This window comes from Aotus nancymaae, unplaced genomic scaffold (genome assembly GCF_030222135.1).
Source record: "Aotus nancymaae isolate 86718 unplaced genomic scaffold, 86718_ANA_hifiasm-v0.15.2.pri h1tg000033l, whole genome shotgun sequence".
Lineage (NCBI taxonomy): Eukaryota > Metazoa > Chordata > Mammalia > Primates > Aotidae > Aotus > Aotus nancymaae.
Genome location: NW_026988447.1, coordinates 50,778,987 through 50,785,875, shown reverse-complemented (window position 1 = coordinate 50,785,875; position 6,889 = coordinate 50,778,987).

The following is a 6,889-nucleotide window of genomic DNA, read 5'->3' as shown; positions in this document are numbered from 1 at the left end:
TATATATATTTCTTTTAAATTAAATTATTGATGGCTAGATTATTACTTGGTAAATTATGTGTAACAAAAAACTGTCACCAATGCCAATTAAAATAAATATTAGTCTAATCATGTAAATAGTATGTTTAAACTTTTATCTATCTATTTTTATTTGTTTTACCATTGAATTTAATCATTGGGATTCTTTCTTCTTTCTCATCTGAATCTGAAATCCAGAGCTATGCTGCAGAACTCTAGCCTTTGGGAAAATGAATTACCATCAGTGTGACTGAGAGTAAGTACCAAGCCACCAATCCAAACCTCCTTGCTTTCCTCCTGACAAGACATTTAACAACAGCAAAATAACACCCTTCTAAAATTTAACGACGAAAAGTTTAACGACTATAAAAATAAAGATCTTATTTCACAATCCTCTTCTGTTTCTTTCCTAGGGCTCTTTGAGATGTGAGGGGCATCTCTTGTGTTCCTGGGTGCTGCTTCTCTTCCAGGGTTCCTAAGCCTTAAGAATCCTCCATTTGTTCTGGCTGTTCATGCCTCAGGGCCTCCTCTGACTGTATCATGAATAGTTAAGCTGATTTCTGGAAATTTCCTTGTGTTTTTCTTGGCTTAACCGTGATACAGGCTTTCTACAACCAGTACCTAAGTGCAGTCCTTTAACATGCCCCACATCACCACTGTTTTCCCATGCTGTTTGTTATTGAATCCAATGCAGCTTTTCTAATTTGGTTTCTCTGTGAATCCCTGGCTTTCTGTAATTCTGGTGGGATATATCCTAGAAGTTTCTGCCTCTAAAAAATGTTGTAAAGGGAAATTGGAAACAATGCAATTGGCACCCTGGTTGGAACAGTGAAGAGGTCTGCAATAAATCTGTAGAACTTACTGCTGCGGCTTTCAAGCTTTGAAACAGGCCAATTTACTTTCCTTTCTGTAGGGTCTAATTCATTAGATTCCTGCTATAAAACTTTTATTGGAGAAGTTGAATCATAAAGTCAACCAGAAAGAAAGGATTTGGTGATAAGTGGTATTAAGTGTCATAATGCAAAGAATAAAATGCTACAGACAAAATAAAAGCATTTATTTACTGCTTTTAGAAGTGAAACAGCTTGAAAAAGACAAGACTGCATTCCTAGTGATGATAAATTTCTATTTTGCAGACTTTATAATGGTTTGGCAAAGTGGCATGCTTGTGGCTTTGGAGACTGATTATTATATCTTTACCACTGTAACACAAACACACACACACACATACACAGAGGCGTACATTTCTGTGTGACTGTGCATATATGTGTGTATGTATTTCACATATATATAAAGACATACTATATATATATAATACATAAAATGTATATGTATGTTCTGACTAGGGCAGAGACTTGATTTGGAAATCAAGATACTGCTCCCTTTTTTATAAAATTTGGGGTAGATATAAGTCTCCTCTCCACATGATTCTTCCTTAGCACATAGGTTTGATTAAGATGACTATCTGAATTATAATTAAGTGAATACATTTAAAAAATAAACAAAGATAAAACCAATAAACAAGTTTGTTTGTTGGTTGACAAATGGATAATTAACCAACCAATTAAATGTTAGTAGTAATTTGCTGTCAATGGTTATATGCTCTCTCTCTCTTTTATTTTATTATTTAATATATTTCTTTAGAACTGGAAAGGAACAAAAGGCTAGGATTTTAGATGTTTTTAATGAATTTTCTGGTAAACTCCAATTATGTCTATTCTTGAACACTTAAAAATATGTGAAGGTTTACTGGGCGTGGTGGCTTATGCCTGTAATCCCAGTACTTTGGGATGCCGAGGTGGGTGGATCAGGAGGTCAAGAGATTGAGACCATCCTGGACAATAGAAATCCTGTCTCTACTAAAAATACAAAAAATAGCAGGGCATGGTGGCATGCGCCTGTAGTCCCAGCTACTTGGGAGACTGAAGCAGGAGAATTGCTTGAACCCGGGAGGCAGAGGCTGTGGTGAGCCGAGATCACGCCATTGCACTCCAGACTGGACAACAGGAGCTAAATTCCTCTCAAAAAAAAAAAAAAATCTATATCTATATCTATATCTATATCTATATGTATGTATGTCAAAGTTACTTTTCCAAGCATCTCATTCCAATGACCCTGTTTACTAGAAAATATTTTTCCTATTTTCTATTAAAAGAAAATTTGTCTTTCTATAACTTCTGTTGTTTTTCACACCAGGTTCTTGATATCAATATGTTCTTAAAACCTATTCTTACTCTTGCTAAGACTTCATCTCCCTTGTGTACACTCAAGCTTTTGTTAAAAACCAGTCCCAATCTCTTCATGTGCTCTTCATTTGTTATGGTTTCTTGATCCGTCACCATCCTGGTTTATTTTTTTAATCATCTTTTTATTAATATTTGTTGAGAGTCTAATACAATGTGCCAGAGAGCTCCAGGCATAGGAAAAACAGCAGGGAATAGAAGAAAGCCCTTTTCTCATTGAGTTGAAAAGACAGAGGAAGCAGAAAAATAAACAAACAAAAATACCTCAGATGTTGGTTGTTTGTAAGTGGTAGAGAGAAGAATCAGGCAGGAAGAGTAGATGAAAGTATTCTGATGCAGGAGTCTGGGAAGACCTGACTGATAAGGTGATATTTAAGCAAAGACTTGAAGGAAGAGAGAAGATGAACAATGCATATATCTAGGGAAATTGCGTTTATGTATAGAATAGAGAATGTGAAGGCTCTGGGATAGGAGTCTGCGTAGCATGTTTAGAGGAAACTAAGGAGGCTGACGTTGACTGATGATGGTCAGTTGATGGGGAAGTGATAGGAAAATTGATCAAAGAATTTCTCTGGTTGTTATGGAAACTAGTCTGTAGGACCTCAAGTTTGTAAGTAGAAAACTCAAGTTTGTAAGTTTATTTTGAAAAAGATGGTGGGGTCTTGAATTAGCATACCAGAGTTGGAGATGATAGGAATTTCTTGGAGTCTGAGTAGTCTTGGAGAAGAAGCTGACAGGATTTGTCAATAGATGAAGGTTGTGGAAAGAAAGAGATCATGGCTGACTGAAGTTTTTAGCCTGAAGAAGTGGACTTGTTCTTTCTGGAAATAGGTAATCCCGTGTTCTTAGTTCAGAAAAGTACTAAAGTTGGGATATAATTCCTTGACACCTTACTCTTTCATAGTGTAAACTTCGCCCAATTTTTTTTATGTCCTAGGTGTGTTCTCTTCAGTACAAAATAAGGCCATCATTATTTATGATCTAGATTTATTATTATTTGTTTTCATGATCTAGATGTACTGTTATTAGTGGACACTGATATTACATCATCATTTATGGATGCTTACTATTTTTCATGTTGAGTTTACCTTTAAATTAAATCCTGGTCTCATTTTCAACCCCAGTCTGTGTGGCAGGGTATAGATAGTTGTATATATCCTATTCTTCTTTACAGCTCGACTACAGTTCTCAGCCTCTGTTGTAGTGAACAGTAGCCAGATGACTGAATTTTAGACAGTAGAACATGGGCAGAAGTGATGAACATGCCTTTTAAGCTTATCTTTCAAAAACCTTTCACTCAGAACCCTTCACTCTTTTCTCTCCATAAGGATTTCTCATTGACACAAGACAATCCAGGAAGATTTTCAAGGCAGATTCTCTGCATAGAGGAAAACAGTTATCTTTTTCACAATTTGGAGTATATGTGAAAGAACAAAATGAACTTTTGAAAAATGATATTGCTAAGAATTTGGTGTTAATCCATTACAGCAGTTAGTTGCACCTTAACTAATTTGAAAATTGGTAGCTTAAGAAGGGGTGTTATAAAAAAAGGTTAACATTTGCAACATTTCTCAGGAGGGGGAGTGGGTGCCAATGACAACACTGAAATGAGAGATTGGATAATTAGTGGCACACATTGATGAAATTGTCTTACATGATAACTTGAAAACAGACTGTATTTCTGTTTTCCAAGACTGTATTTATGCCTCCAAGACTGTATTTCTATAGAGAAAGCTACAGAATAGGATGTTTTTTATTTGTACTATAAGATATTAAAAGAAAGAGATGGCCTCAGCCAAGAATTAGTTGACTTTGCAGGCAAATATAAAATGAAATAAATACTCCAGATATCTGAGGCCTCAAAAGTTTGAAAACTCTGATTTTTCATAAACCTCAATGATACAAGATTGAGAGAAGACGTTAGTTATAATGGCCCCATTAAGATTCAGCCTTTTGAAAAGAGTAAAATTGAATGTTACTTTCACATTTAAGCCTGATGCCTCTGGAGGCTGCCTTTAAATTGAAGAAGGGAGAGAGTGAGGAAGGGAGGGAGAAAGAGACAAAGAGAGAGAGGGAGTAACACAAAGAAAAGGAGTGACTGGTGCAAGAAAATGATGGAAAAAAGCAGATAAAAGAACTAGGGTTTGGGGGATGAAAACTAGTCCAGAGAACTAATGGAAGCAACTAGGTTAGATACCTACTAAGTTTTTGAGGTAAGTGTATTGGCAAAGAAATCCTAAGTCCAGATTATAAGGAAAAATACTCCTAGAGGCTAGAGATCGGCATCACTAGTAGCTCCAAATCACCAAACTCCAGATCACCAAATGATCAAGGGAGCTCCTTTCAGAGAGCAAAATCAGTTCTAATCAGGAAAGCAAATTTCCACTGCAGGCATCCCCTGACTTACCTGCAGAAATACATAATAATTACCGTCTGTTGACAACCACATGTTCTCTATTCTTCCAGTTTCCAAATGGGAATGTTTACTGTGGTTAACATGCCCCTGGTCCACCATTGTATACCTGTCTGTGTTGAGAGAAGATGACTTGTGCATGGATTGCTAGACCACAAAAGACCATATCTTGACCTGATGGAGAGGCTGACATGTAACTCAGAGATTTTCTACATTGAGCTGAATGAAGGGGGCAGATAGGATTGATTCTGTTTTCCTTGAGGAAACGATGAATGTGTTCTATGTATGGGAGGAAAAAAGTAATGGATATTTGGTGACTAGAAGGTGAACTAGGGCAGATATGTCCAGCTATTTATCAACCCTATTTCCCTTTCCTTTTGGCATACAGCTAGACTCTATTTCCCAACCTCCCTTCAATAAAGTCTGTCTTATAATCAAATTCTGGTCAACATGGTATGTTTTACAGTGTTATGTGTCATTTTGAGGTCCATAAAATACTCCTAAATGATTCCGTTTCTCACTTTCCATGTCTTGCAGGCTGGTTGAAGTCTAGAGTGACAATGAAAGCCACATTGTGTTTGAGGACAATGGAGCTTAGAGAAGCCTGATTTTCTAAATAACATGGAGCAAAATTTCCTCTTGTTCATTCCTCCTCTTCACTGATTAGATTTTTATGTGAGTGCAAAATAAACTTTGACTTTGATTGTGTTGAAGTATAACTTTAAAATTTTATCTTTTATAAAGTATATTAGTTTGAAAAATCTTTACTAAAACTATAGTACTTGGTTGGTTGGGCTTTTGGACCTAAGACAAATTGTTTATGCTGAATCCAGATCACAACATTGCCTGAGATTTATATCTCTTCCATTATTTTCCATATACAATTTCCTTAATGATAAATTTCAGATCAGGGCTCATAAACCTTAATGCCTTCAGCATCTAGACAGCTGTAAATGGAAAACAGAAGGCAGTACATCCCAGGGAACTAGAAAGAACATGCCCTACCTAGAGACAATACAATAGTTTTAAAAACTTACTGTCTAGTGTGCTCAAAAAACTGCAATATTGGGAATTTTGATTTGTTTCTTTATTTGAATATTTTAATACAAATTTTCTTGGACAAAACTGAAGAGTGAGTCACCAAATTTTCTTTTCGTACAAACATTTATTTATCAACCATATTCTTTGAGTATGTTATGTCAACTGTTTGCCAGTTTACTGAACTTCATTAGTTTGTGGTTCATATTTCTCTTACTCGTTTATGAAGACATCAAGAGAAACATTGGTCTATGGCTGCTGAAATCTAGAAAGATGATTTACTTATGTCTCAATATTTCAGGCTTCAGATGTTTAAAATATCTGAAGACCATCAACATGAATCATATGAAGAATTTGGACATTCTATCTCATCTCAATTTATACACTCAGATTTCAGGGGAGATGGAACTGTGACTCTGCATTCTTGACCAGCTCCATAAGCAATTCTTATGATTTACTTTCTCTGATTTATTGTATTTTCCTAATCTAGAATTCCAGCATGTAAAATAGATAATGTTTACTGTAAAATGACTGCTTTTTTGGGTTCAAAAAAAAGATATTGGCAACACTTTCTGACTTATATTCTTCTTATTTAAAATATTTTTAATGTTCTTTTAAAAATATAAGGCCATTAGTTCATGAATTGTATGTATAAAAAGAGGCCCTGGCCCACGGGCCATAGTTTGCTGAGGTGAATCCCCCTCTTCGAGATGCTTATGTACCTTTCCTTAAATGAATGGTTCCTAACTTGTACTATGTGAATTCTAACCCTGAAGGATGAACAAGCCAATATTCAAATAATTTGTGGAAACATTGCATGCTATTTCATCCTTATGGAGATTTACAAAGTGCCTCAATATAGTAAATGTTCATATATAAAGATTAGAGTTGTCTGGTCAATTAGCTCCATTTTTAGCAGTACTTTTTGAATATGGAATCCTTTTCTTTCTCCACAAAGTTCTCTTCATTAATGTCTTGAGAATTTAATGGGAAATCACATGAGTTGAAGAATAGTTGAATAATTTTAGTGTATGTAAAATACTTCTGGGAAATTTCAAACACTCTTTTCCAGGATCTTAAAATCTTGCCCATGAGTAAATATTGTTAAGTTTAATGGTCTACAGTATACAGAAGATTTTTTTAAACCCACTTTCAAAAATCCAGTTGATATTTTAAA